Here is a 13,946-nt window from a genome sequence, read left to right as displayed (position 1 = left end):
AGAACCAGCACCGGCGGAGGCCGAAGACCGACAGCTGGGCACAGGACAGACAAAGATGGCCCTGAGAAAGTTACCGACGGAGGCGAGCGACTACAGCACGGTCATAGGTATCGTGTGCCGGCCTTTGTGCGGACCGTCACTGCAGCAAAAACTGGGATCGGTATCACAGGTGTGTCTAAAAACGCGCCAACATGTACCAGGGTCGGGTGAACGGTCCCACACAGTCACTGTGCAACTGCCCCTCTAGGCTGGACAGAGCCAAGTGCTCGCCACCCCTGATTGGCGTCAGTTCGGGGCGCATCGCGCAGATATGAATCTGGAAGAATGCGCTTATGTTGTGGCGCACGCCACCGTCTCCCTGTGTGTTTGAGATCACGTGCGACATGCACTTGGGCTTTTGTGAGGCAGACTGATACATACTGGAAACCCTCCAGCTTAGTAATCTGTCCGTTATTTGGTGACAGGCGTAGCTGCGCGGTCGCTGGCGTCGCTATCAATTGCACAGACTGTATCAAGAAAAACTGAAACGCGGCCGGTAGAGTGGTTCCAACCGACCACATCGTGGCTATAAGGCGGCACCCCACACCCGAGAGACAGGGTCCTCTATAATTACCCATTTCACTGAATATTAGCACAACTATAGGTATGCAGATGATACTTCAATAGTTGCATTAATCTTGGTGAGTTGTCTTATTTGCTACACCGTACACATTGCACACAGCGTGTAAGTTGTGTTTGCATGACCATATGAATGCACGCTGTTTGAACGCACCTTTGTTGTGCACATTTCTTATGACCGCCTACACCAGGTGGTTTGAAACAGCAGCTGCGGCACTCAAACCTCCGCAGCCGTCAGCAGCAGCCATTCGGTGCGCATCCACCGGCTGCGACACGCTGACGGCTTTGCGACTGTTGATTGGTCCGGCGCGACGCCCGGCCCCACTGATTGGTCCGCCACCCACTGCCTGTCGTTCGGAATTGGACGGTGTGGCTGATGCGCGCCGGGTTACGCGCCCTGCGAATTATCGCAGCGCTATAAATCAACCGTCCCTCGACGCCGATGTTCAAGCGCGATGCATCGACCTGCTCAGTGTGGGCCGCGGAGACCCGAGTGGGCAGTAGCGATACCGTGTCAGCCTGCCCGCTCGGGCCGCAGCTGAGTGTTTTACGACGGTGGCGGCGTTTCTGTGCTAAAAACATTCGGCATGTCTTGGAGTGGCTGTTGACGAATGTGGGCTCAAACTGCATACATTTGTGACGGCAGAGAATAGGGCCGTAAGTTCTGAGGTTACAGCCGGTTTAGACGAAAAAATCCATTAGTGCGGGGTGATCGGCCTGGCTACGAAGCCACGTGGTTGATGAGATCATCTGACATTTTGTGCATGTAAACCCTTAAAGGCTGACCAACGGTTCACAGAAAACTTTGTATTCACATCGATGCACCATTCGAAGCTATCGGAAACGTGCTGGGACTATGCACGGTGAGTGATTGATATTCATTCCACTGGCTCGATATACTGAGGTAGCGAAGCGGTGTTGGAAACGGGCGGAAACAAGTCTCGTCAATTACTGGCACCTCATCGTACATTTGACGGTAACCGAAGGCAGCAAAACACAAAAACCTCCCGGGAGCATGGCCGCTTAATCCGCCCAAAGCAGCTGCTCATCAGAACACCAGTTCACGATCAGACTAACCAAATTCGGCGACCAATCTAACGTTAGCACGAGCTCCTCCCGCAGATGGCAGCGGGCTGCTACTGGCGGGGCCGCGCTCCCCACACAGCAGGGGCTGCAGGTGGCGCGGCCGCAGCCCGCCGGCGCCGGGCTGGCCGAGCTGAGCTGATCCGATCCAGCGGCCGGCACCGCCCTGGAGTCATTACGCGCCGCGTTTCACAGGTCGGGCCGAACATTCGCCGCCGTCCGTTTGCGTCCAGTCGCTAGCGGCTTGGGACCGCGTGCGGAGACCTTCGCCCTGACCGGCACTTCCCGGAGGGCTGCTCGCCACCACGAGGGCTCAACGTCTGCGTCCGCGAGCGCGCGTCACCCCAACAGAGGCCGTCACCACAGGCGCCAGGCCGCTTGAGCCGCCGCGCATCTCGAGCCGCCAGTGGCGGCACCAGGCCCGGGGGCGTCCAGCACCGCGCAGCACGAGCTTGAAGAGGCTCCTGACCCGGGAGCAGCGGTCGCTAACTGGCGCGGCCCGAGCGGCGTCACCTCCCGCGGCCCGCCTGGCCGCGCTCCTGCAGCCAGGGGATCTCTCCCTGTGCTCGCCCGACAGGCGCTGGGTAAAAACGATGGCCCGTGCTGATACGGGCGAGATTAATGTGAGCGGAGGCCTGGTTTACATCCGTCTGGAGCGTTGCACGGCTCGGCCGAGCGCAGCGTCGCAGCCAGCTGACCACTGTAGAGCCAGCTGGCCGTGGTCCGGACGGCAGCGCTGGCGTCGTCACGGCCGCCGCGCTGACGCGACACGTCCGTGACGGCAGCCCCTGTCGTCACGTGGTCACGTCACGTCACGTCACGTCGTGTGTCGCTGGCGTGGTCAGGAAGGACGCTGTGAGGACAGAGACTGCGGAGATTGCGGCACGATTGTTGGCGTCCAGCTGGTTCACCTACGAAGCCGGGTTTGGCTACGTTCACTCGAGAGGAACCTGACGGGCGATGGACGAATCATGTGTATGAAAAAAGTTCCTGTAATTGGCATGCTGGAAAACAAATTCAGTGCATTTTGGGAGCCACTGAGCGATGCTTTAACAGCATGATATCGGCATTACTCACCAGACATTAGTTTTTCTCAATAACGTGCTTTCAAGCTATGGGCATATTTCGCCATCTTACCCCGAAGGATGTGTGAGATAGTTCGGAACGCAAGATACGCTGATAAAGTACGGCTCATTTCCTTCCCTCAACACCTCATAAAACATTAAACTGATTCATAACGACGAAGGGAAGCGATTAAATTACGCGCAGCGGGTGGTCGGTTTCGCAACAACATCGCAGATTTTGCAACACCGATCTCGGGTCTGGTGAGGGTACTGCTATTGTCACGACTTGCAAAAGGACTGAGGTAGGACACATTGTCATATCATCTTGATATCATCCATATCATCTAGCTGGCTACCGATTCATTGCAAAGATTATCTACAACTTAGGCACGACCGTGATGAAATATCGCACGGAAACTCCTGTGCAGTGTGAAATAAACGGACGTTTTTGGGTATGTTTCACTGAAATCTGATGAGAAAAACCTAGGGCAGTGACTGTTGTATTTGACCATCACGCTTAATCCACGCACTCCTCCAGGAAGCTGGTTGATCTCCCAAACGCATGTTCTTTCCCTTCTCTCGCGCCGCCTCTGACAGAGCCGATTGGTGTGACCCTGTCTGCGTCGAGCCCCTATAGCGACCCGCGCACGCGTGCGGTTCAGCCGCGGAAGTGCTGAATCACGGCGGAGCCCTCCATCTGTCGCCAGCCAGTCTCAATCAGATGTGAAGGCCTCGTCTGAAGGCTGGAGAGTGCCAGCCTCCGCCAATGGTCGGCGTGCCCCGTCACACACCAGAGCAGCCAGCCCGGCCAGCATGCCCCGTCAGATGCCAGAGCAGCCAGCCCGGCTAACATGCCCCGTCAGACGCCAGAGCAGCCAGCCCGGCTAGCATGCCCCGTCAGACACCAGAGCAGCCAGCCCGGCCAGCATGCCCAGTCAGACGCCAGAGCAGCCAGCCCGGCCAGCATGCCCCGTCAGACGCCAGAGCAGCCAGCCCGGCCAGCATGCCCCGTCAGAGGCCAGAGCAGCTAGCCCGGCTAGCATGCCCCGTCAGATGCCAGAGCAGCCAACCCAACCACCATGCCCCGTCAGACGCCAGAGCAGCCAGCCCGGCTAGCATGCCCCGTCAGACGCCAGAGCAGCCAGCCCGGCCAGCATGCCCAGTCAGACGCCAGAGCAGCCAGCCCGGCCAGCATGCCCAGTCAGAGGTCAGAGCAGCCAGCCCGGCCAGCATGCGTGCAGGGCCATGTGCGGGCGCGTCCGTCACAAGTTTCTCCACCGGCCTCCCCTGAGAGTTACGCTAATTTTGCAACTCACGATTTTAGTGATAAGTTGCATTATTAGAAGACATTAACCCTGAACGTGCTACCAGCCCTTTGCTCTCGCCTCCACACCTCGTCGTAAGGTGTCCTGCAGAGATCTCGGATCACGGAACTCAGTCACTCGAGACAGTGGTCGCCACTGACTCCCGACTCCTGGCACCCGGCACATTCGGCTCAGGACCCGCGGACTCAGCCGCTAACTCCTGACTCCCGGCACCCGGCACACGCAACTCAGGACCCCGCGGACTCCCGACTCCCGACTCCCGGCGCACCTGACTCAGGACCCCGCGGACTCCGCCGCTGACTCCTGGCACCCGGCACACGCGACTCAGGACCCCGCGGACTCCCGAGTCCTGACTCCCGGCACACTCGGTTCAGGACTCCGCCGTCGACTCCTGACCCCCGGTACACCTGACTCAGGACTCCACGGACTCCGCCGCCGACTCCTGGCACCCGGCTCACTCGGCTCAGGACCCCGCGGACTCCGCCGCCGACTTACGACTCCCGACTCCCGACTCCCGGCGCACCTGACTCAGGACCCCGCGGACTCCGCCGCCGACTCTCGACCCCTGACTCCCGACTCCCAACTCCCGGCGCACCTGACTCGGGACCCCGCGGACTGCGCCGCCGGGCGTCCTGGCGTCCCGCGGCCCGGCAATACGTGACCGCCCGGCCGGTCGGCCGCGCGCGTCACGTGACAGGACGGGTTCGGTGGGCGGCCGCCTTATTTGGCGCCGGGAGCAGCGCCTCGGAATACGCTGTCGTGACCGGCAGGCCTTCGCCACAACATATGCATACATGCATGAGCGCGGCGCGGGCGGCATCTTCGCCAGTCGGCATGTCCAGTCCCGGGGTGCAGCGCTGCGCCGCGGCTCACGGCAGGGCGGCGACGCTTCCGGCCCGCACCGGTACCGGCCGAGCTGGTGAGGTGTGGCACCTCACCGGCGCGCGCCAGCGCCACTCGGGAAGGAGCGGTGAACGACAGCCGGCGGAAAGTTGGCTGTAGCGGATGATCTCGATCTGCGCTGAGCACCGCAGCAGGTGAGGCCTGCAAGCTTTTTTTAGAAATCTGTCGGGAAACCAGGGGTGGACCACGATACGATTGGTGTGGCTCAGTCAGGGAGGAAACGCAATGTCAGTCGTGCTGCAGACGGCGGCATGTGCCTATATCGATCAGTTGCGCTCTCTAGAGAAGAGCCGCACAGGCTGTGGACCTACTTCGCAATGCTGCACAAGTATGCGCCAGATCATCGACCTTTCTCCGCGGCATCGTTACCTCAACTGTACAACTGCATTGTTGTCTGCCTGCGCTATTATCCACAAAGCGGCGATGCAGATGGTCCTGACCGTAATCGCATACCTGCCTTCTGCCCTTAGCCTGCACCGGTGACTGTTGACGTTTGGCTGCAGCTGCACGCGGTAAAGATTACGCAGTGAATCGATTGTCTGCATGTTTGAATACATTCAGGTGGACGGCGTTAGCATGGGGAACCATACCAGCGTGGTCCTTGACCTTCCACGCAAGCGACCCAAGTTAGGAACTAAATCTGGCTCCATGTACTCGATCTACTCATAGGCGTAGGAACGTCTCAAAAAGTGGGCAGCAAAGCTCAGGATGCACTTAGGTAACTTTTTCTGGAAAGCGAGTCCGATGACCGGGGAGGGGGGGGGGGGGGGTAGGGATGGAGTTTACTATCACTCTTTATTCAAATGTCATGGCTGCTATGCTATGCTAGATTTACATCTAAAGCTGTTCCCTGCTGGTGCACAATCTTGCCCATTCGACGCATCTATGCCATTCAGCAAATAAGGCTACGCAGCTTCCCAAGATTATTCGTCCATTTTAACATTGTCGTTTCTGGCGAGGCGAAATTCCACTAGCGGGTAAGCATTTTGGGTCATTAAGGAGGCATCTGCCTCCACAGGGTAGATGCCAAAATACTGCCTGGACATAGGCTGTTGGGAATTTCGGACGTGAATCGATGGCTCACACAGTGACATATTTTTTATGCGCCTTGATTTCGCTGACTTCTTTCCAAAAGATAAGAATTGTCACAGTATTCTAGGCGGAAGCAAATTCGAAAGCTAGAAATTGCCAAAAACAATGTGAGAAAAAACCGCAAAACTGGAGATTCTCTTTTAAGAGCCAAGCCACATAATGAAGGCCTGTCTGTCACATGTTTCTTATCTGGACCCTGCTTTCGTCCGCCGCCAGCGGCCACTGCCCCGGCCCGACTGTCTCCCGCATGACTGGCTGAACTGATCGCATGGCTGCTTTGTCGCATATTTCTGGATCAGCATTACTACCAATTGGTGTTTGAAACATTTGTTGGACACCTGTAACAGTATCTTTTTCCCAATTATCTTCCCTCACATGACACCACAGCAGAAAAATAGCCTCCGGGCAGCTGCCTGCCTCAGGTATGAATCGGCCCAACGGACATTTCATTGCCCATCATTCAACGTAGACAACTTTGCAAACCTACAGAATTCAGAAGCTATGTCAGAATTTTTATATGGGTTCTGCAGACATTAAGAACATCGCGAAAGTAAACTAGATCGATATGTCTGGTCAAAATTTGAAGATAAAAGTTTGATTGCAGATCGAGTGGTCAGCAATGTGTATCAACAGGCCAAGCTATGCTTGTCTGGAAATGTTCACTATTCAGTCAGAATCGATTAGCGATACAATTTATGTTACGCGCTTTTCAACATGCGCGCCCTCAAATATTAACAACAAAAACCTCCACACCAGGCGTTGCAGTCTCCATTGTCCACGGAGCGTCAGTTTAGCGACTAATTTGTAGTCTTGGTCTACCAGTGGACGAAAATGGTGACACTTCTGAAATTATTACCTTTCAACACATTAACCGATGAATAGTACAAGTTATGTGACGTAATTTTGTGCATGCGCACCCGAAGATCTTAGAAACAAAACCTCGCCCCGGGCGTTGCAGTCTCCGTGAGCCGCGCATCGTTGGCTTAGCAGCTAATTCTGAGCCGTGGCCAGCGTGTGGACAAAAATGATGACGCTTCTGAAAGCAGTATTTTTTAACGCTTCATGACATCAAATCTTACATTTAGAAGGCAATCTGGGCTCATATTTCACGTGCGCGATTTTTAGACTGATCATGGGAGCGGATTGGCTCTTAAACCACCGCGCAGTGCGGCTGGTATCTGGTGGTGGAACTGGAAGGGTAAAGGTAGATTCTCTATTTTTTGTGTTTCTGTTACTATCAACCTGTCCAGAAGACAGATTAACACGTGCCCGGGTGAAGGGGTTAAATTGCCCCCCCCCCCCCGAAGGTTTTTCCAGAATGGTTTCCGAACGGCGCGGCGTAGCCCCGCCAAATTTTGCATAGCTGCAGATAATTGAATAGCAGATCGTTTGGCATCAAAAATTTAGATGTACCTTGTGAGGTCGCTGACGTATGGCAGGCCAAAGTCACTGCCATGGTTTCAGTGAAGGCCATCTCTAGGGAATCCTTTAATCTGATCCAACAACGAGTGTTACACGAAGCCATACATCTCTGCGATACTTTCTTAGGCAACACAACAGTTGAATGAGCAAATCAAATTGACCTAGGGTCAGGTATGAAGATCACACCAAGGTCCAAACCAACCTGTTATGTTACTTTGGGGCTTGCTGTATAGGATAGTTTCTGGTGCTCATTTCGAGTTTATTGATAGCAGGAACCGCATTATACACCTTCCATGAACTTCTTAGAGGTCAGAATAGGTCACTGACCTAAACTGACCCAAGTCAACATTTTGTTTTAGGAGCATACTGCCTAGCGTAATCTTTGTCGCTTAGTCAAATGCAAAACTCAAAGTAATCTCGTATGGTTTTGGTCACCTTGACCTTCAAAAGGTCAAACAAGGTCATGGACCTTGAATGAGAATGAGACCTTTTGCTTAGAAACGATTATCTAGGTTCTGGGGACACTTTGGAGACCAACCTTGAACTTGACCTTGTTTGACCTTTTTGACCCGAAGGTTATGACTTAGGAACCTGAAACTTTAACCTAAGTAAGTTCACGTACAGGTCAGCACACCCTGCAAATTTGGCGTCTTTAGCTTTCTTAGTTCCCGAGATCTCAGTAGCGTGACATTGCCCCCACCCGAGCGAAGGATATTTAGCCGGCCACCTGGGCGCGCGATACACGGCGCCCGCCGTCTGGTGTCACTTGCAGTGACCAACGCCGTTCGGTTTTACGGAAGCTGCAACCGAGATCATCGCTGTCCTTGCTCTCGAGGCTGCGGGCGGGCATGCTCAAACCTTTTGATGCACTTTTTCACTAGTCCATTCTGAAAAAATGAATGTTCTTAGGCAAACATGGGATGGTCTTGTTTTTTGTTTTTTCATTCGTTTCGACCTACTCTATTCAACAATAATGAGACCTCCACTTTACTCAACGATAATGAGACCCCTTACTTTCTTCCGAGCTTGAGTAGAACACCAGGGGTACATTGCCATTTCCGGTCAAGGGCTGAAGGGCCACCCCGCCCCGTCGCGAAGTGTCTTCTGGCTGTCGTTGTGGCGACAGGGAGCAGGTTCTCCTGGTCCATCCGGAGGCCAGAAGAAGCATATATCATCACATTGTTCAGAAGACCTCCCTGACAGGGGAGGCCTTCTGACCCATGCAGTTGGCCTTGGATCAGCGCAGAAACCTTCAACGACGCAACAACATCCCTGATCACCACAGGTGATCCAATAATTGTCACACAGACTCCGGTTCCATGTTTTTTGTGTTCTTTAGAGATATTGAAGACTCCCTGAACGTAGATTGTAGACTTTGTGGCATGGTCTGAACATGTGCGCTCGCAAGTCATAGTAACAACAGCCTCGATACCGGGCGTTGCAGTCTCCATAGGCCGCGCGGCGTTGGCCCGTGGCACAGTCTTAATCTGAAAAGTGTGTGTGGGGGGGGGGGGCAGTTAACACTGCTGCCCCTCCCCCCCCACCTTCAAAAGTGGGGGAGGCATGGCCCCCCTGCCCCCCTCCCCCATGTTCCTACGCCCATGTATTCGCTATCCAGGCTAAAACCATGCGTAGCTGCACATGTCACGTGTCATTTGGGCGGCAGCATTAGAGTCTCGGGGTGAGCGGGGCAGAGTCCAACTAACTCTATCCAGGCCTGGAGACCTGGAGTCCGACTAACTCTGTCAGGGCCTGGAGACCTGGAGTCCCACTAACTCTGTCAGGGCCTGGAGACCTGGAGTCCAATTAACTCTATCTTATGTGTCATACCGGGGGTCTGAGCCCGAAGAAACGTTCCCATATTGTACCAGTGCTGAAGACATAAATAAAGAACAAAGACAATAGTACTGGTGAAGTCCCGCTGTACACAATTTGACGTCACAAATGCCATTTTATGCTGTCACTAGACGCGATTGCACTGTTCTGGTCGTTCCGACCTTACCTAGTTACGTTCCTTCTTTGTTTGCTTGCATGCATGTTGGCATCCCGCATGCTCACGATGAAAAACAACGATTCCAAGTAGATTCGATAGGCACGAACGTGAGCCTCGCCGCAGACTTCAGAGGGGGGCCGTTCAGGCGCCCACCGGAACACCGCCGCGCGGCTGAAGCGCGACAGATGTCAACCACCAGCGCGATAGGCCCCACAGTATTGTAATGCCGCGCCGCCAACGCTGGGCCGGCGCTGCAGCCGCGATGTCTGTCAGCGCCGGAAATGCCGGGAGTGGGCGGGCGGCCGGGGAGCTGCAGCCGAAGCTTCCCCTCTGGCAGCGGGGGCCTCGACGCCAGCAGCACGTTCAGCTGGCGCCGGACGGCCGGTGCATCCGACCGCTGCGTCACCGTTGTTCAAGAGCTTTGCTGCCCTCGGCACGTCCAGCGAACTGGGGCCGGTGGTCATGTCCGCCCACTGGTTGGCCGCAGGAACTACTTGGCCCCGCTATGGCGGCAGAGCATCGAGGCGTCTAGAGCCGCCACGTGCTGAGAGTTACCCGACATCCGTCGGGCCCACTCTCGTTTGCTAGTGGTTATCGTCAGGGCAAGCAGACATGGATTACCCGGTGTCGGCATGGGCGGACTGGTCATCTGACCTCAGGCGGGTGCGACAAAGGCCGACGCCGACAGACGCCGGGGGTCAGCTCTGGTACACGAAGGTCGCCCGAGCTCAGTGGCAGCTCAGTCGGAGGAGATCCAACGAGTATTCGATCGCGTACTCAAGTGCGTGCATTCATCGCTGGTTTGGTCGGGTCCGATGACGCATACGCATCGTAAGCGACCATGTGCTCCGAAAGAGCACACAAAAACAGGGCATCTCAAGTATCCGAGCCTGCGCCGGGCTTTGTCCGCCTGTCAACCTCCTCGTTCACGTCCGCATGGGCCGCCCGGTGCCGGGTCAAGAGCACTGGGACCGGCCGCGCCGGCACGAGCGGCACGACAGCTCGCGAGGAATGACGTAGAACGGGTGCTGCTGACATGCGCCGGAACCCGGTCGGATTAGCCGCCACTCGCGACGGGCGGCCCGGTCTCGGCGGCGAGCGGCCCCGGCCGGCCGTCGCGCGACGCGGTCAGCGGTCGGCTGGGCTCGGCGCCGCGGAGTCCAGGACTCGCCAGCCGTCCGCCACATCTGCATGCCGTGACAGCACGATAGAGCACCGAGGCTTCGCGGCCGCTCCATCCCGGACGGGAGTCGGCTGTCAGTTTGGGCCGAAATTTGATGGCTTGACCCTGGATGTTGGAAGGCGCGGATGGGGACGGCGACGGGCGGGACGTAATGGTAGCGCCGCCGGCCCGGGCCGTCCACTATCCATCAAGGCCATCGAACAGGCGCCGTGACACGTTCTTGATACAGGTACGCGCCGTGGCGGCCGCAACGGTCCAACGGAAAACGTGAGCGGCGGTTGGCTTTCCTCGCCCTGTTCACCGCTCAGGTGCCGGTCTGTGGGCACTTCTACGACTCTGTGGTAGTCACTCTTAGGACTCTGCCAGAGCTTATCGACAGAGCTGTCGGTCCCCACACGGTCGTGCTGATTAGAGGGGTCAAGCATATATGCGAAAGTCACGTGTGTTTTGGCACGGACCGGCTGCTGCGAACACCGCGCTGAGGGATGCCGGGCGACCATTGGAATTTAGGCTCAGGAATGGGGCTGACACACACAGGCATGTTCCATTTCATTCAAGAGGAGTCCATTCCATTTCATTCCGTTCAAATGCATGTAAAAACGCCCACGTTTCGAAAGAGAGACGAGTTCGTTAATCTTTACGAGGAGCTAAGACACCATAGACAAAGTCGGACATAAGCGAACATAAAACAAAAGTGTGAATTGGAAGAAACAAATGCCAATAATTTTACAATATTGATTCAACTTATTTGAAAAGGCATTACCACGTTCGAATTATTTGTGCAGCTTTTTAACACCGATTTTCTCCGCAAATGGTCATAAAATCGGGTCGAAAACTCAAATCATGGAACGCTTGTGTTTAGCCTTTGTTATTTCACAAGCTGAAGACATGAGCTTATTAAAGAGCCACGTTGTTTAGCTACCTTTTTATGCATGATCTATCCAAAGAACCGTTGAACATTTCGACTAGGATTCGCCAGATGGATATATCTACTAACCCAGAAACATTTAGACCTAACGCTCCTGCCCCCTTCATGTTTAGACCGGAGCTAATCACCAGAAAATATTACCCCTGGCCTCTGAGCGACGCCAGGGACCGCACAGCTCAGAACATTACCTCTCGCCTTAAAGCGACGCCAAGGAGCGCACAGCTCAGAACATCACCCCTCGCCTTGGAGCGACGCCAGAGCGTACAGCTCAGAACATTACTCCTCGCCTGGGAGCGACGCCAGGGAGCGTACAGCTCAGAACATTGCCCCTTGCCTCTGAGCGACGCCAGGGACCGCACAGCTTAGAATATTACACCTCGCCTCGAAGCGGCGCCAGGGAGCGCATAGCTCAGAACATTGCCCCTCGCCTCGAAGCGGCGCCAGGGAGCGCATAGCTCAGAACATTACACCTCGCCTCGAAGCGACGCCAAGGAGTGCACAGCTCAGAACATTGCCCCTCGCCTCGAAGCGGCGCCAGGGAGCGCATAGCTCAGAACATTGCCCCTCGCCTCGAAGCGACGCCAAGGAGCGCACAGCTCAGAACATTGCCCCTCGCCTTGGAGCGACGCCAGGGAGCGTACAGCTCAGAACATTGCCCCCTGCCTCTGAGCGACGCCAGGGAGCGCACAGCTCAGGATATTACACCTCGCCTCGAAGCGGCGCCAGGGAGCGCATAGCTCAGAACATCTCCCCTCGCCTCGAAGCGACGCCAAGGAGCGCACAGCTCAGAACATTGCCCCTCGCCTCGGAGTAGCGCCAGGGAACGCGTACAGCTCAGAAAATTCCCCCTCGCATTGGAGCGACTGCCAGGGAGCGCACAGCCCAGCGGAGCGCGCTACCGAGCCGCGACATTGCCATTTAGTTTTGCACTGGGCGTCGACAATCAGCCGCGACGGAGTCACTGCTAACAGGCCAACAAACAGACCACTGCCCACATTCAGGCCGGCGCCTGCCACTGGCAGCTGCGTTGCCACCGGCGCCGCAGCGTGCTCGGCCGGCCGGCGGTCGTCCGTGAGGCCTGTGACGTGACGCGCGCTCGCCGCGGCGTCCACACCACGCGCCGACCTCGCGGGTCCACCGCGCCATGGCGTTGGCCATCTGTGCCGACCCGTGCTCACATGCAGCCGAAAAAGAGACACGCAAGGCTGTCGAGTACCAGCTGCACATCAAAAGCGTTGCCACTTCCATTTACGTCGTTTTGCGTCCGACTTGCAGGCGCGGGCCGCTGCAGCGCGCAGGACGACAGGTGACCGCAGAACTAGCGCAGTATCAGCGCGCCGATCACCAAAATAAGGCCGCAGATCAAACAGCCGACGACGTAAACAAGCCCAGTGCATTGCCCGCTGCGGATGGGCGATCAGAGTCTGTCACGCCGTGGAATAAATACAGTTTGCAGCCCAGAGATTCCGAAGACCATTCTTGCGTATAATGTTAACCAACACTTTGTGCTTGTGTATGACAATAACCGAGTATGTGTTTTAGAGGCGCCGAGCTTTCGTGCCACAGGCGTCCGACCAGCATTCACTAATAAACGGAAGCCTCGAGCATGAGTCACAAAATGCGGCATTGCTAGCCAGGTGCGACACCAGGATTTAATGCCTGGAGGGAGGGAGGGGATCTATCTAACGATCTGGCCACACAACTGTTATTCTGATGGGCAAAACAAAGCGTCTGGGATTCAAGCCACTGGGGTAATGTGACCGACGCTGCGACACCGGGTGGGAGGGGGATGACAAGATCCGAGGAAGGGGACGGGGGCCCCGGCCCCTGTTGGTGATGTTCCTATCCGTGACCGCACCTGACGATCCGCCCTTATCCCCTCCCCCGTCTCCTGACGCCACTCGGCAGCAGTACTCACCCAGTGCCCCGGTCGACGCTCACTCCCCGCCACACGTGCGCCTGTACTGACCACAGCCAGGTGGGCACGCCGGCGCCACGCGAGCCGGAGCCGCCGGCGTCCCTCGGCCGGTCGCAGTTTCAGCCGCGCCCGCCAGGTGGCCGACCACAGTTCTAACCAAGCCCGCCAGGCGGCATTTCCAGATGAGTCACCGAACGGCAAGTGGTCCGCCAGGCAGCATAGGTAACATTCAAGCTTACATGGTCAGGGTCAGCGGAAATCTGTCAGGAAATCAGCGGAATGCATAATGCACCGAGACGGCCGAGCGAAAGCCAATTGCTGGAACGGAAACGGTGATCAAAACCTTCAGTCCTGTATTCGCCCTCCTGGCTGCATACGCAGGACCTGCCGGGGAGCTCGTGCCTGGAGCAACGCCCG

General features: G+C 56.4%; 1 protein-coding gene across 1 annotated transcript in view; it reads right to left on the bottom strand.

Moving 5' to 3' along the window:
* The window catches only part of LOC119112919 (uncharacterized), a 30,256-nt gene extending 16,659 nt beyond the window's left edge, over positions 1-13,597 (bottom strand). The window contains exon 1 of the mRNA XM_037237223.1: positions 13,530-13,597. The gene's annotated coding sequence lies outside the window, so the exon portion shown is untranslated. The remainder of the gene's footprint in view (positions 1-13,529) is intronic.
* Between the last annotated feature and the right edge of the window lie 349 nt (positions 13,598-13,946).

This window comes from Pollicipes pollicipes, unplaced genomic scaffold, assembly GCF_011947565.3.
Source record: "Pollicipes pollicipes isolate AB1234 unplaced genomic scaffold, Ppol_2.1 Scaffold_7261;HRSCAF=8764_pilon_pilon_pilon, whole genome shotgun sequence".
In the NCBI taxonomy this organism is placed as follows: Eukaryota; Metazoa; Arthropoda; class Thecostraca; order Pollicipedomorpha; family Pollicipedidae; genus Pollicipes; species Pollicipes pollicipes.
Note: the sequence above shows the minus strand (reverse complement) of the source record. Positions and strands in the feature narration are given on the sequence as shown.